Source organism: Aquarana catesbeiana, linkage group LG08, assembly GCF_042186555.1.
Source record: "Aquarana catesbeiana isolate 2022-GZ linkage group LG08, ASM4218655v1, whole genome shotgun sequence".
NCBI lineage: Eukaryota > Metazoa > Chordata > Amphibia > Anura > Ranidae > Aquarana > Aquarana catesbeiana.
The window spans coordinates 54,406,461-54,419,835 of NC_133331.1; the positions used below are offsets into that span (position 1 = coordinate 54,406,461).

General features: G+C 48.9%; 1 protein-coding gene across 1 annotated transcript in view; it reads right to left on the reverse strand.

Moving 5' to 3' along the window:
• The window catches only part of LOC141105767 (caspase-7-like), a 97,215-nt gene extending 84,269 nt beyond the window's left edge, over window positions 1–12,946 (reverse strand). Inside the window, exon 1 of the mRNA XM_073595867.1 lies at window positions 12,844–12,946. The gene's annotated coding sequence lies outside the window, so the exon portion shown is untranslated. The remainder of the gene's footprint in view (window positions 1–12,843) is intronic.
• Between the last annotated feature and the right edge of the window lie 429 nt (window positions 12,947–13,375).

Below are 13,375 nucleotides of genomic sequence, written 5' to 3' on the forward strand. Positions count from 1 at the left end.
GCTCCTCACACATTCACAAGTTTTCGGGCATTTACTGACATATATATGGATGGTGTACTGAGCTGTATGTGCTGCACTGTATTTCCTGATATGTAAACAAATAATGCATTCTGTATGCAGTCCAACCAATTGGCTGGCTGATTAATCGATTATGAAAATAGTAATCGAGTAATCGATTAGTTGTTTCAGCCCTAGACTATTTTGCTCCCTAGGCAAGACCAGCTACTTGCACACTTAACAGTAAAAAAAATAGTAAAAACCACAAAACCTGAAACCGCTAAATTTCTCCAGCTAACATCATCCAGTCCTGCCGCGTGCAGCGGTATGCGGAACTACAGTATGCGTAGTGTGTGGGGAACATCGCCAGTAGTGGGAAGCAGGGGCAAAAAAAAAAAAAAAAAAAAAAAAAAAAAAAGGCCCAGGTATTTTACCTTTCAGACAAAGAAAGGAGATTGAGGACACAGCCCTCAATTTCCATCTCTGGAGCCTCAGAAGACTGAATGGACAGGAATAACTCTGTACAGAGGCTTCCTGCTCATTCATAAACTGAGGCATAGTAAACACAGTTTTTACTCTACACCAGTTATGAAAAACAAAAAAAAAAAAAAAAAAACAGTCATTTCAGACAAGGAATAGAGCAGTAAATGACACATTTACCGGCCCCTTCCCTGCTCTCCATCTTGACAGAACCTCCACAGCAGCCGGCAGGTGAGGAGGGAAGCAGAACGAGCTGGGCGGGGGGCCAGGAGAGATCAAAGTGGACCCAGGAGAGAAGAAACGGTGGGGCAGCAGGAACTGGATAGTTGGGGTGACATATGGAGAAAACAGTTCCTCTCCATTTCCCTCCTGCAGCCGCTGAATGCCTGCGGGAGGGGAAGCCGGTCTTCAGCAGCTGCAGGAGATCAGTTTCTGTACATGCCGCTGTCTTGTTAGGACATGCCGTGGTTGCGCTTTAGGCAGCAGTGCACCTTAGGCAACTGCCTAGTTTGCCTAGTGGTAGCGCCAGACCGGGCTTCCAACAACATTTCATTGGAATTCATAAAATAACCAAATGCATCTGCTCAATGGTGCAAGCAACGCTGTTTCCAAAGTGATGCAGTGGGAAGCCCTCCCTTCCTCGACTGTGCAGACCAACTCACTTGCAACAACCTTGGATTGTGGGCACCTTGAGGGTAGAGACCGATGTGAGTATGCGATGTATGTGTGGAGCGCTGCGTACATTGACAGCGCTATATGGGTACCGTAAATAAAATAATATAGAATAGAGAAGCATCTTAATGAGATTTATAGGGATAGATGTAGACACGTACCCACACTCACTCAGGTTGAACTGGATGGACTGGTGTCTTTATTCAACCTTAGTAACTATGTAGGTTAATGTGTTTCTCACCCGTTAAAAATTGAACTGTTGGTACTGCACATACGTGACCCAGATGCAACAAATGAGAAGCTGATTCACTTATGTCCATTGAGCAATTTATCATTCAAAATTCGATCATAAGGCCCGGTTCACACCGGGGCGACTTGTCAGGCGATTTAGTCACCGAACAGCAGTGCATTTTTTTACTGGCAGGGAGGGAACGCTTGTAATTTACACACATTCCCACACCTGCATAAATGTGACCCTAGGCTAACCCTGTACACATCTTGGCGTTCTGAAATCGCTGCAATTACGCCTGCGATTCCAAATAGCGGCAGATCGTGGGACGCCTGTGCGATCCCCGTCACTTCCAATGGCACCCCGATCACGGCGATTCGTCGGTCAACAATCGCGGTAAAATCGCACAAACAGAATCGTGGGTACTTGTCCTTCTTTTGGGTGACAGGCGTCTCAGGATTGTTTGCATGATTTTACTGCGATTGTCACCCGACGTATTGTGGCAAAATCGTGCTGAGATTGGGGTGCCATTGGAAGTGACAGGGAACGCTATTTGGAACTGCTGCGATTCAGAACGCCAAGATGTGAACGGAGCCTCAAGGACTTGTTTGCTTTAGTTTGTTATGCCTATATTTCTTATCTGGCAAAATAGTTCTTTGTTTGTAAACAAAGCTTCAAATGTTTGTATCATCTGGATGTAGCGATGTGTAATAAAAACTTCTGTCCATTGTATCTGATCTGTATGACACATATACATGTATACACCAGGGCTCATTCGCACTGCACACAAGGGTTGTCATGCATCAATAAGCCTTTGTCCACACTAGAATGCAGTGTAGAAAGTCCGCACGTTTTTCTGCACCACATTCAAACTGCACTGCTCTTGCGATCTGCAGTGGTGTCAGTGCAATCATAAGGACACCCCAAACGCAGCGCATTTTCCTGCACCAGATCGCTAGGTACAAAATGACCATGCCATCTGGCTGCAGTGAGTTCCCAAAATTGCTGCATGCATGACTTTGGTGTGGTGCGATTTGAGCCATTCAAAATGAGTGGGCTCAAATTGCACTGCATTGATTCACATGTGAATTGCAAAGGAATGTGGTGCGGTTCCTGTGCGATTCATAATGTAAACCAAGGCTTAAAGTGAAACTTTCGTCAGAAAATCAAGTCCTGCTAGAGGACTTTAGGCTGACCCCTTCTGCAGGTATAGCTATGTAAAACATTAATACTTAGGCCCCTTTCACACGATCGGACCGTTCAGGTCCGCCTGTCAGTTTTGACGGCGGATCTGAACAGGCGCTCCATGTTAGTCTATGAAGCTTCGGATGTCAGCGGAGACACGTCCGCTGACATCCGGCCCCGTCCGATCCACTAAAAGCAGACGGATGGCCCTACGTCCAGGTCCGTCGCTGGCGTATCGGATCGGGTGAGATCTGATGAAAACGGGCATGCTGTCCGTTTTCATCCGATCCCTCCATAGGCGGCAGCGGCGCCTGACAAGCCCCTCCCCGCTCAGTGAGCAGAGAGGGACCTGTCATCCGCCGGCTCAGCGGAGATCAACGGACAGATCTCCCGCTGAGCCGGCGGACCGAGGCGGGCTCTGTAGAAACGGGGTCCGCCTCATGTAAAAGGGGCCTAAGTGTCTATAATGTATAAAATCCAGTAATACACTGTCTCCCCCCTGCTCTGCACATGCTCAGTTGCTCTCCATTTTTAGGCACTGCCAAGTTTGTAGAGGCCGATCTGCTGACAGCCTTGAAGTGGAATTAAACCCTCCTATCCAGCCAAGGAAGCTGCTTCTGTTTGATCTGCAACTGCCATGGTGCTGCACATGTGGTCAGTTAGGACATCAGCCATTTGATGGTTTGACAGTTTGGTTGAGAACACAAGCAAATGTGACAGTTAGCAATCCGGGCATTTCAGGAATGTAACTGTATTTTGAAATTGTTAAATCAATGGTTTTAGTTCCGCTTTATGATTTACTGCTGTTCAGGGGCTCTGGAATTCAGCAAAATGGTGGCCTCCAGCAAGAGAAAACAGGAGCAATGCTGGAGGCAATTTACAGCACACACTCATTTTGGTCGCATAATTATTAAATGTAGAATGCATGTTCCTTCATTGCTAAAGAACATTATTTATCAAGTTGTTATAGGTAAAGTTCCGCTTCAAAGAGGATCTAAACCTAACAAAATGAAATTACGAACAGGCAGCTCTTTATTGCAGAACAGACATGGTATGTCCCTTTTGTAATAACACACACACACACACACACACACACACCTGTCAGCTCACAATCTTTTATTGAACGTACACATGCGCAGCTCAGCCTGCATTCCCAGCACATTGCGGCTGTATTAGAATGACCGAGGCTGGCCATAGACGAGTCCGTTTTTTTCATTCAACCAGCGGGTTGAAATTAAAAAGCTGACCAGATTCCCCCATCCACACATTCAATGTGAGTGGAGGAGTCCTCCTGCTGTCATTGTATTCTGACAGTGGGGTAAACTTTCCCCGCCATCAGAATGCATTGATCAGAATTGCAGTCTATAGCCGGCAGTGCTGACCTTGTGGCTTTTTTCCAACAGGGCGGTTGAACAGAAGTCGATCAGTAGAGCGAATTCTGTTCAGCCGCAGAGACCATACATGGATCGAAACTCAGCCAGTCCCTGATGAACCAGTCACATTTCAGTCCAACTATGACCAGCTTGACTCCCGTGCACATGTGCGAGATCACGTCATTCTACACTGGCCAATCAAGAGGCCGAAAACCCAGCACCAGGACGCAGCCAGGGGAGAAGAGGATGTAAGTGCTAGATGGCTGGAAGGTGGAGGCGAGTATCTTGCAGATACTCTTCTGTAGACGGCTACAGCGCGGCTGGCAAGTCCTGAGAGGGTGTCATGTGACGTCCTCCCGTGATCCCGCCCGCTGCGGCACGCTCTGTAAATCGCTAGTTCCTTAGGACAGAGCTGATCACAGATCAGGATAAAGGGCCAATCACAGCATCCCTTTACCATGTGATCAGCCGTGTCCAATCATACCCATCACTGAAGCCTCATCAGCGCCCTTCAGCGAAGCCTCATCAGCGCCCATCAGCGAAGCCTCATCAGCGCCCATCAGCGAAGCCTCATCAGCGCCCATCAGTGCAGCCTCATCAGCGCCCATCAGTGCAGCCTCATCAGCGAAGCCTCATCAGCGCCCATCAGCGAAGCCTCATCAGCGCCCATCAGCGAAGCCCCATCAGCGCCCATCAGCGAAGCCCCATCAGCGCCCATCAGCGAAGCCTCATCAGCGCAGCCTCATCAGCGCCACCTCATCAGCGAAGCCTCATCAGCGAAGCCTCATCAGCGCCCATCAGCGCAGCCTCATCAGCGCCCATCAGCGCCGCCTCATCAGCGCCCATCAGCGCAGCCTCATCAGCGCCCATCAGCGAAGCCTCATCAGCGCCCATCAGCGAAGCCTCATCAGCGCCCATCAGCGAAGCCTCATCAGCGCAGCCTCATCAGCGCCCATCAGTGCAGCCTCATCAGCGAAGCCTCATCAGCACCCATCAGCGAAGCCTCATCAGCACCCATCAGCGAAGCCTCATCAGCGCCCATCAGCGAAGCCCCATCAGCGCCCATCAGTGAAGCCCCATCAGCGCAGCCTCATCAGCGTCCATCAGCGCAGCCTCATCAGCGCCCATCAGCGCAGCCTCATCAGCGAAGCCTCATCAGCGCCCATCAGACTATGAAAAATTTTTTTTTTCTTTGCAGTTGAAAATGCACAAATGTAAACGTGACCTATAGGAAACCATGTTAAATGGACTGCAGTGTGTTTCTGAAAAACTGAAAACACACTGCAAAACGCACAGGTGTAAACCTAGCCTGCGTGTCTCATAGGGCAGTCTATTCACTTGAATGAGCTGCCCTGTGCACGATTGTTGTCCGAAAAGAAGCTCCTGCTCCTTTTTGGGTGACAAGTTTCATGCGATTTGCAAAGGTGCGGTTTTGTCATAATCACGGCAGAATCGCGACGCATTTGGGGTGCCATTGAAGGATGGCACCCAAAGAGTGCAGGGCAATGCATACCTCCCAACTTTTTGAGATGGGAATGAGGGACACCTATTAGCAAATGTATGCAGGCATAGGACACACCTCCTTAAAGGAGAATTGTACAAAAAAAAAAAAAAATCGGAGTTACTTACCGGTAACGTCCTTTTCCAGGAGTCTTTCAGGACAGCACCATAGAGAGACCTTGGCTCCTCCCCTTCTGAGGAAACACCGCCTTCAACTTAAAGCTTTAAACCTCACCGCTCTCCCCCGGCCCCTCAGTTCTTCAAGAGGACCTCCGGTTAGCTGGGGAGACACAAGAACACGTCATAATAACTTTGATCTTACCTAACGTTCTTCTGCGATGAACTCCTTCACGAATATCCCTACAGTAGGGTGGGTAACTGTGCTGTCCTGAAAGACTCCTGGAAAAGGACGTTACCGGTAAGTAACTCCGATTTTCCCATTTCCGTCTTTCAGGACAGCACCATAGAGAGGATGAGCGAGCACCTTACCTTAGGGTGGGACTACTGCCTGCAGAACCTTACGCCCAAAAGCCTGGTCTTTTGCTGACAGAAGGTCCAATCTGTAGTGTTTCACGAACGTGTCGAATCTAGACCACGTTGCCGCTCTACAGATCTGCTCCGGAGACGCACCAGCCCACTCGGCCTGAGAGGTCGCCACTGCCCTTGTGGAGTGTGCTCTGATACCCTTAGGGGCTTCCAACCCGCTAATTATATAAGCCTGACTGATAGCTAACCTTAGCCACCTAGCTAAAGTGCGCCTCGAGGCTTTGCCTCCCTTCCTGGTTCCTGAAAATAACACAAAAAAGGAATCAGATTTTCTAAATGGTTTTGTATCCTCCAAGTATTGCAGGACACACCTTCTTACATCTAGTTTATGAAACCTATGTTCCTGTTCCCTCACAGGATTCAAACAAAAGGTGGGCAAAACAATTTCCTGGCCTCTATGAAAAACCGAGGCTACTTTCGGTAAGAAGGCCGGATCGGCCTTAAAAATTACCCTGTCCGGGAATACCTGAAAAAAGGGGGCCCTAATGGAGAGGGCCTCGAGTTCACTTACTCTTCTTGCCGTAGTGATTGCCACCAAAAACACCGTTTTGAGGCTAATCCATTTTAGTGTACACGTCTCCAATGGCTCAAAGGGTTCCCCTGTAAGTGCTTGTAGGACCAAGGAAAGATCCCACATTGGGAAGGGGGGGACCTTCAGAGGTCTCTGCCTACTCAATGCTTTAAAAAATCTAATGACCCAAGGATCGGAGGCTAGTTGTTTCTCCAGAAACACACTCAAAGCAGAAACCTGTCCTTTCAGGGTGCCAAGGGCTAACCCCTTGTCCGCCCCTGCCTGCAGGAACTCTAAGACCGCTATAGAGCTGTGAATATCAAAAGAAGTTTCTGTACACCAGCTATTAAAACGCCTCCACGTTTTTTGGTAGATGACCTGGGTTTCTTTTTTCCTGCAGTTAAGGAGGGTCTTTACCAAGCTATCTGAGAAACCTCTGTTCTTCAACAGTTCTTCCTCAGTAGCCAAGCCGCGAGGCTCCATCTCCCCACCTGGGGACAACAGATTGGCCCCTGGGAAAGGAGATTCTCCTGAACTGGCAAAAGCCAGGGGGGTTCCGCTGCCAGACTTCTCAGGATGGAGAACCAAGGCCTCCTGGGCCAATGTGGCGCAATAAGAATGAGAGTTGTGTTTTCCAGTTGGAATTTTCTTAGGACGGCTGGGATTAGTACAGGTGGGGGGAAGGCATAACACCTGTCGAAAGCCCAACTCTGAGCCAGTGCGTCTATCCCTAGAGCTCCATCCCACCTGTTTAGGGAGAAGAAGAGATGCACCTTCCTGTTTTCTCTCGAGGCAAAGAGGTCTATGCATGGCCTTCCCCATTTCTGGGATATTGCTTCGAAAACCCCCTGATTCAGAACCCAGTCGCCTTCCCTCAGCCGTTTCCTGCTGAGGTAATCCGCCACCAGATTTTGATCTCCCTTCAGATGCACTGCCGAGAGGGATAGGACGTTTAATTCGGCCCATCTGAGAATGCTTTCTACCAGGGTCCACAGAGGTCTGCTCCTGGTACCCCCCTGCCTGTTTATGTAGGCTACAGCTGAGGAGTTGTCCGACCGGACTCTCACATGCTGTCCCTGAAGTTCCTTTTGAAAGGTTTTGAGTGCCAAGGCTACTGCCTTCAGCTCCCTCCAGTTGGAGGATCTTCCTGCATCCTCCTTCCGCCAGCCTCCCTGAGCCACCCGGTCCTCCATATGCGCCCCCCAACCCATGCCACTCGCATCGGTCGTGACGCATCTGGACACCGGCAGAACCCATTCCAGACCCTGAGAGAGATTGGCTTCTTTCCGCCACCACCATAGGGATCTCTTGACCTGGTCCGGTACAGTTATCAGGGAATCCAAAGATTCCTGACTGTGGTCCCAAATGCTCAGGATAAATAGTTGCAAGGGGCGAAAGTGTAATCCTGCCCACTGGACTGCTGGAAGTGCTGCCGTCAGTAACCCCAAGGCTGACATAGCCTTTCTTACTGATATTTGTTGGCTGCCCTGGAGTAACAACATTGCCCTGTCTACCTTCTGGATTTTCTCCATAGGCAGGAAGACCTTTTGTTTTGTTGAGTCCAACAGGTAACCTAAAAAGATTACCTTTTGCGAAGGAGTCAGATTGGACTTCTCCAGATTTAAGAGCCAACCTAGACCCTCTAAGATGTTCCTTGTCAACTGCAGGTCCTGCGACAGTTGTTCCGCGGAAGGGGCAAAAAGTAGTAGATCGTCTAAATAAGCGATCACTGAAATGCCCCTGATCCGTAGGAAAGCCAAGACTTCTACCATGACTTTGGTGAAGATGCGGGGGGAAGAGGATAGCCCGAAGGGAAGGGCCCTGAACTGCCAGTGAAAGGTCCCTTCTCTGGTATTTATTGCCAGCCTGAGGAACCTTTGACACTGATCTGCAATGGGAATGTGCAGGTAGGCATCCCTCAAGTCTATCGATGCCATAAAGCAGTTTGGAGGAAGAAGTGTCTTTACCGAATAGATTGAGTCCATTCGGAACCTCCTGTAGGTGAGAGAGACGTTCAGAGGCTTCAGGTTCAGGATGAGCCTGAACTTCCCCGAGGGTTTGCGCACCACAAAAATGTGGGAGTAAAAGCCTCTGCCCGTCTCTCCTTCTGGCACTCGAACTACCACCTCCTGTTCCTCCAACTCCTGGAGGGAGGAAAGGAGAGCCGCTGACCTCTCTGCACATTTCGGAAGCGTGGTTACGAGGAGTCTGCATGGTGGAGGTTCTGCAAACTCCAACCTGTACCCTCTTCTTATGACTTCCAAAATAAAATTGTTGGAGGTGATCATCTCCCACTGTGGAAGGAAGGCCCCCAGTCTTCCTCCCACCGTTATTCTGTCACTTTGTCTTTTTGGGCTGTTCAGGAGGGCGAAAAATAGCCCCCCCACGCCCCTTCCCTTTTTGTCCCCACCCCTTTTTCTGTTGATCAGATTTTGGGGGGTCCAACTTCTTCCACGGCCGAGACTTTCTTTTAGTCTCTGCCGGTTTTCTTTTAAAAGGAAATGCCTTTTTTCTGTCAGCCGTTCTATCCAATACAGCTTCCAGACCTGGCCCGAAAAGCAAGTCCCCCGTGAGAGGAATGCCGCAGAGTTTAACCTTGGATGCGGTATCTCCCTGCCATGTTTTAAGCCATAGGGCTCTTCTTGCCGAATTGGACAATGCGGCTGATCTTGCAGACATACGCACCGATTCAGCTGACGCATCTGCCAGGTAAGCTATTCCTTTAAGGAGCATGGGAAAAGACGAAAGGATTGTTTCCTTAGGCGTACCCGCCTCTATATGCGCCTTAATTTGCGTAAGCCAATACTCCATGTTTCGTGCCACCACCGTGGACGCCATGGCAGGTTTGAGGTTCCCTATGGAAGAGTCCCAGGATTTTTTCAGGAGGGAATCTATCCTTTTATCCATGGGATCTGGGAGTGCCCCCATGTCCTCAAAGGCCAAGTCAGTGTGTCTGGAGACCTGCGAAAAGGCTGCGTCTAGCTTAGGCGATTTGTTCCATACCAGCGCCTCCTCTTCTGCAAAGGGGAACCTACGCTTAAGTGCCTTTGAAAGGAAAGGCTTCCTTTCGGGGTCTTGCCACTCCTTTTTGATGGCGTCGACTAAGACCTCATGGACCGGGAACACCTTCCTTTTATGTTCCCCTAGTCCCTTGTACATCTGGTCATGGAGTGAAAGTTTTTTCCTTTCCTCCTGGATTCCTAGGGTGGTATGAATGGCTCCTAGGAGCTCCTCCACCTCCTCCAGGGAAAGCTTGTAGCGAGAGGATCTTGTGGATTCCCCTTCCACCTCCTCTCCCTCTGATTCCCCCTGGGGATCTGAGGACCCGCTATCAGGCTCTTCCTCAACCTCGAATCTGGCACCTCCTGGATTCTCTCCACTTCCCGAGGGAGCATCCATTAAGGATTGAGGAACACTCTGCTGTGCTGGTGGAGAAACAACCTGCGGCTGTGGCAACTGAAGACTGGCAAAAAATGTTTTAAAAGTCTGCACCGTATTGGAAAGTTCTTTCACGGATGCTGCTAAATCTGAAGACTGTTCTCCAGATTGCTCCCTTACTAGCCCCTCTATACAATCCCTGCAGAGGGGTTTAGACCAAGATTCCCCCATTGTGATTTTACATGAGGGGCATTTCTTCTTGGCACTGTGGGGCGACTTGCTTTTCTCTGTAGCTTTGCCCTGGAAAACAAGTTAAAAGTAGGGAGCAATCAGCAAACTTTCACCAGCACTACCACGGAGGGCCACCAGGGGTGCACTTCCCGGGACCAACCATCACCAGGGACCCAGTCACAACCCTTTCCCCCCCTTCACCACCAGGGGGAGTTCTACACCTGTGGAGCTTTACAGGAAGCGGTAAGGGAACACCACCCCAGGGTTCCTCTTACCTTAGAGTGGCTGGTGCAGGATTCTCCTGGAGCGGTTCTTGAAGCCTCTGCTTCCGACATCTCCTTAGAGTGCAGTGGTGATCCAAGCCCCTGTGTGCTGTCCCCACAGCAGGTCAGAGGCAGCACCAGCCGAACGCGCGGTCCGTTTTCAACACCGCGACCGGAACCGGAAGTCACGGGTCAGACGGAAACACCGACCTCCGCCGGAAATGACGTCACCCGTCCTCCGACCCAGCGCTCAGAGCTCCCACGCTGGCTGCAAGTGCAGGGCGGTCTTCTGTGCCTCCGCCTATGCCACTGCTAGGCAAGAAAGAAAACGGACCCCCCCCAGCTTACAACTTCACTAAGAGAAGCTGGGGGAGCGTGATGTGCAGTCTTCTAAAAGGTACTCAGCCACCCTAGCCCCTTAGACTGCAGCTTTCTTAGAAAAAATGAGCAGGAGAGAGCCAGAGAGAGAGCGCCCCCTTTGGTCAGCCTGCAGTTAGCCTCAGCCTCCCTAGCTGTGCGGCCCTGGTTCCTTGCGATGTCTCCCCACCGGAGGAAACACCAGAACTGAGGGGCCGGGGGAGAGCGGTGAGGTTTAAAGCTTTAAGTTGAAGGCGGTGTTTCCTCAGAAGGGGAGGAGCCAAGGTCTCTCTATGGTGCTGTCCTGAAAGACGGAAATGGGAAAAAGGAGAAGAAGAATGGTTAAACCCAAAAATACTTTTTTTTTACCACTACTATTCCTTTATACTGTCTTTTGGAATTTACAGATGACTCAATTTAGAAATTGGATGAAAGGTTTAGCATTTGGAAACAATTTTTGAAAGATAAAAAGTGAATTTTATATATAAACTATATAGATCAGACCAAAATGAGGGACAACTGAGGAGGAAAGAGGGACAGAGGGACATTGCTCCAAATCAGGGACAGTTGGGAGCTATGGCATTGTGCTGCAATTACCACACGATTTAGGATCATGGGCAGAATTGCGGCAACACGCTTCATGCGATTTGTGAAGGTGCAGTTTGCCATGTGACAGAATCGCATTGCGTTTGGGGTGCCATTAGAGGATAATCGCAACGATTCTGCCCGCGATCCCAATTCGTGAGATGTGAATGGAGCACAAAAGCCGCAAATGTAAAATATTTGAAAAGGACATTAACATGTTAAAACGTATGCGATTTTAGTGATTGGTTTAACATTAATTGATAATTTAATTGCTAATCAGTAATGGGGGTGGGGCAGGGCGACTCATGCAGAATGTGTTATGTTGCAGCCATTTAAGATCTCTCCCATTATAAAAATTCTTTCACATAATTTTAATTTTCACTTTCATTTTCTGAGAAAGAAAAGGACAGAAAAAGGCGGCAAAGTGACTGCTGATTCAGAAGGTCGTGATATACACATAGTAGCTACAGGGCTTGGCTGGCTGGGTTCTGTAGTTCCACAGCAAGTCCTATCCAGCACAGTCTCCCCATTGGGGTCATTTTCGCTCTCTATTCATCCCGGTGAGTCAGTGACCATTGTCACTGAGACAAAATAAGGGAGGAGGAATCCAAAATGTTACAGTTGTCACCGTAGCAGGAAACAAAACTAATTTTCAAATTTGAGTAAGTCAGCACCCTCCCTGATATCCCTCATGTTGTAAACTGTTGGCACTATATAAATCCTGAATAATATTATTAATAATAATAATAATAAAAAAATCTTTAGCCCCCGTTCACAAATCGCATGACAAGTCGCAGCCTATTGCCGGCAATGGCCGGGTTCAAATCGGTGCAACATCAACTTTGCGGCGCCGCACCGATTTGAAAAAAGTAGTTCCTGCACTACTTTTGGCCATTTTTGGTGCGACTTGTATAAACATCTGTGCATGAAGCTGCACAGATGTCTTACAAGTCACACTCAAACTCGCACTGACATGTTTTCATTTCAGATGAAGTCACACAATTTCAAAGCCGCAGTCAATTTAAACGGGAGCTCAATCTGAAAAATCACATTGGGTGGGAAAATTGCATCTAATCAAATAGCCTGCAGGAGAGATCCAATCATCCACGCTATTTAGTGTGGATGGGGGAAAATCGAGAGAAATCTTACAGTGTATGACCAGCCTATGGTCTGAGCTCCTACTTTGTGCAATGATTCAGTACTGAAGCCCACGGATCAGCATGAGAGCCAGGAGGACTAGTATTCCCACAATGGGGGGGGGGGGGGGGGAATCAACCTTCCTTTGCTGATTATTAGAAATTGTATATTAAAGGCACTCATCAGTTATAAGCTGACCGGGCGAACCGACCTGGCGAACCCCCCCAGGCGACCGCCGCCCCCAGGACAGATCCACAACACCCAAGACGGGGCAGTTAGTGCGTGTCCTGGGAGAAGCACCAGCATCAGGCACAGCACAGGAAGGGTTAATGATAGGCTCCAGATATTCGATCGTCAGACAATATCGGTTAATAAAGATGTCATTTCTGCGTGTATTACCTTCCCAGGATCGCTGCTTCCAATTCCTCGCCTTTCTGTCACACTTGTCCAAGTTTCAATTTGAAGGCTCCGCCCATGTAGGAAGTTTATAGAGTTTGTGACTTCTTCCTCCCCCCCCCCCACTCCTCTGACATTTGAGAACGCGGGCTTTGTCTATAGACCTCATACAGAGGATACATGGATCTTAAGAAGGGAGGACGTGACAAAAGCTTGTCCTGAAAATTTGGATGTTAGTACAAATAAAAAATAAATAAAAAAAGCACTTAATTGTGTTATGGTACAAATGATACAAAGAGGAAACATTGTAGAATGTGGAGCGAGGCGACCAATCAGAGCGAAGCCCTGCAAGATTTTCAGTGGATTAAGGCTCCATGCACACTGAAGCTCATAAACGGCCGTTTTGGGGAGTTTAGGATTTTTTTTTTGTTTTTTTTTTTTTTTTAACAGCCCATAAACTCCCCTCTATGTTATCCTGTGTGTCCGTGCACACATGGACGTTTTTGGATGTTTATCAGCAGTGGAGTTTATGGGC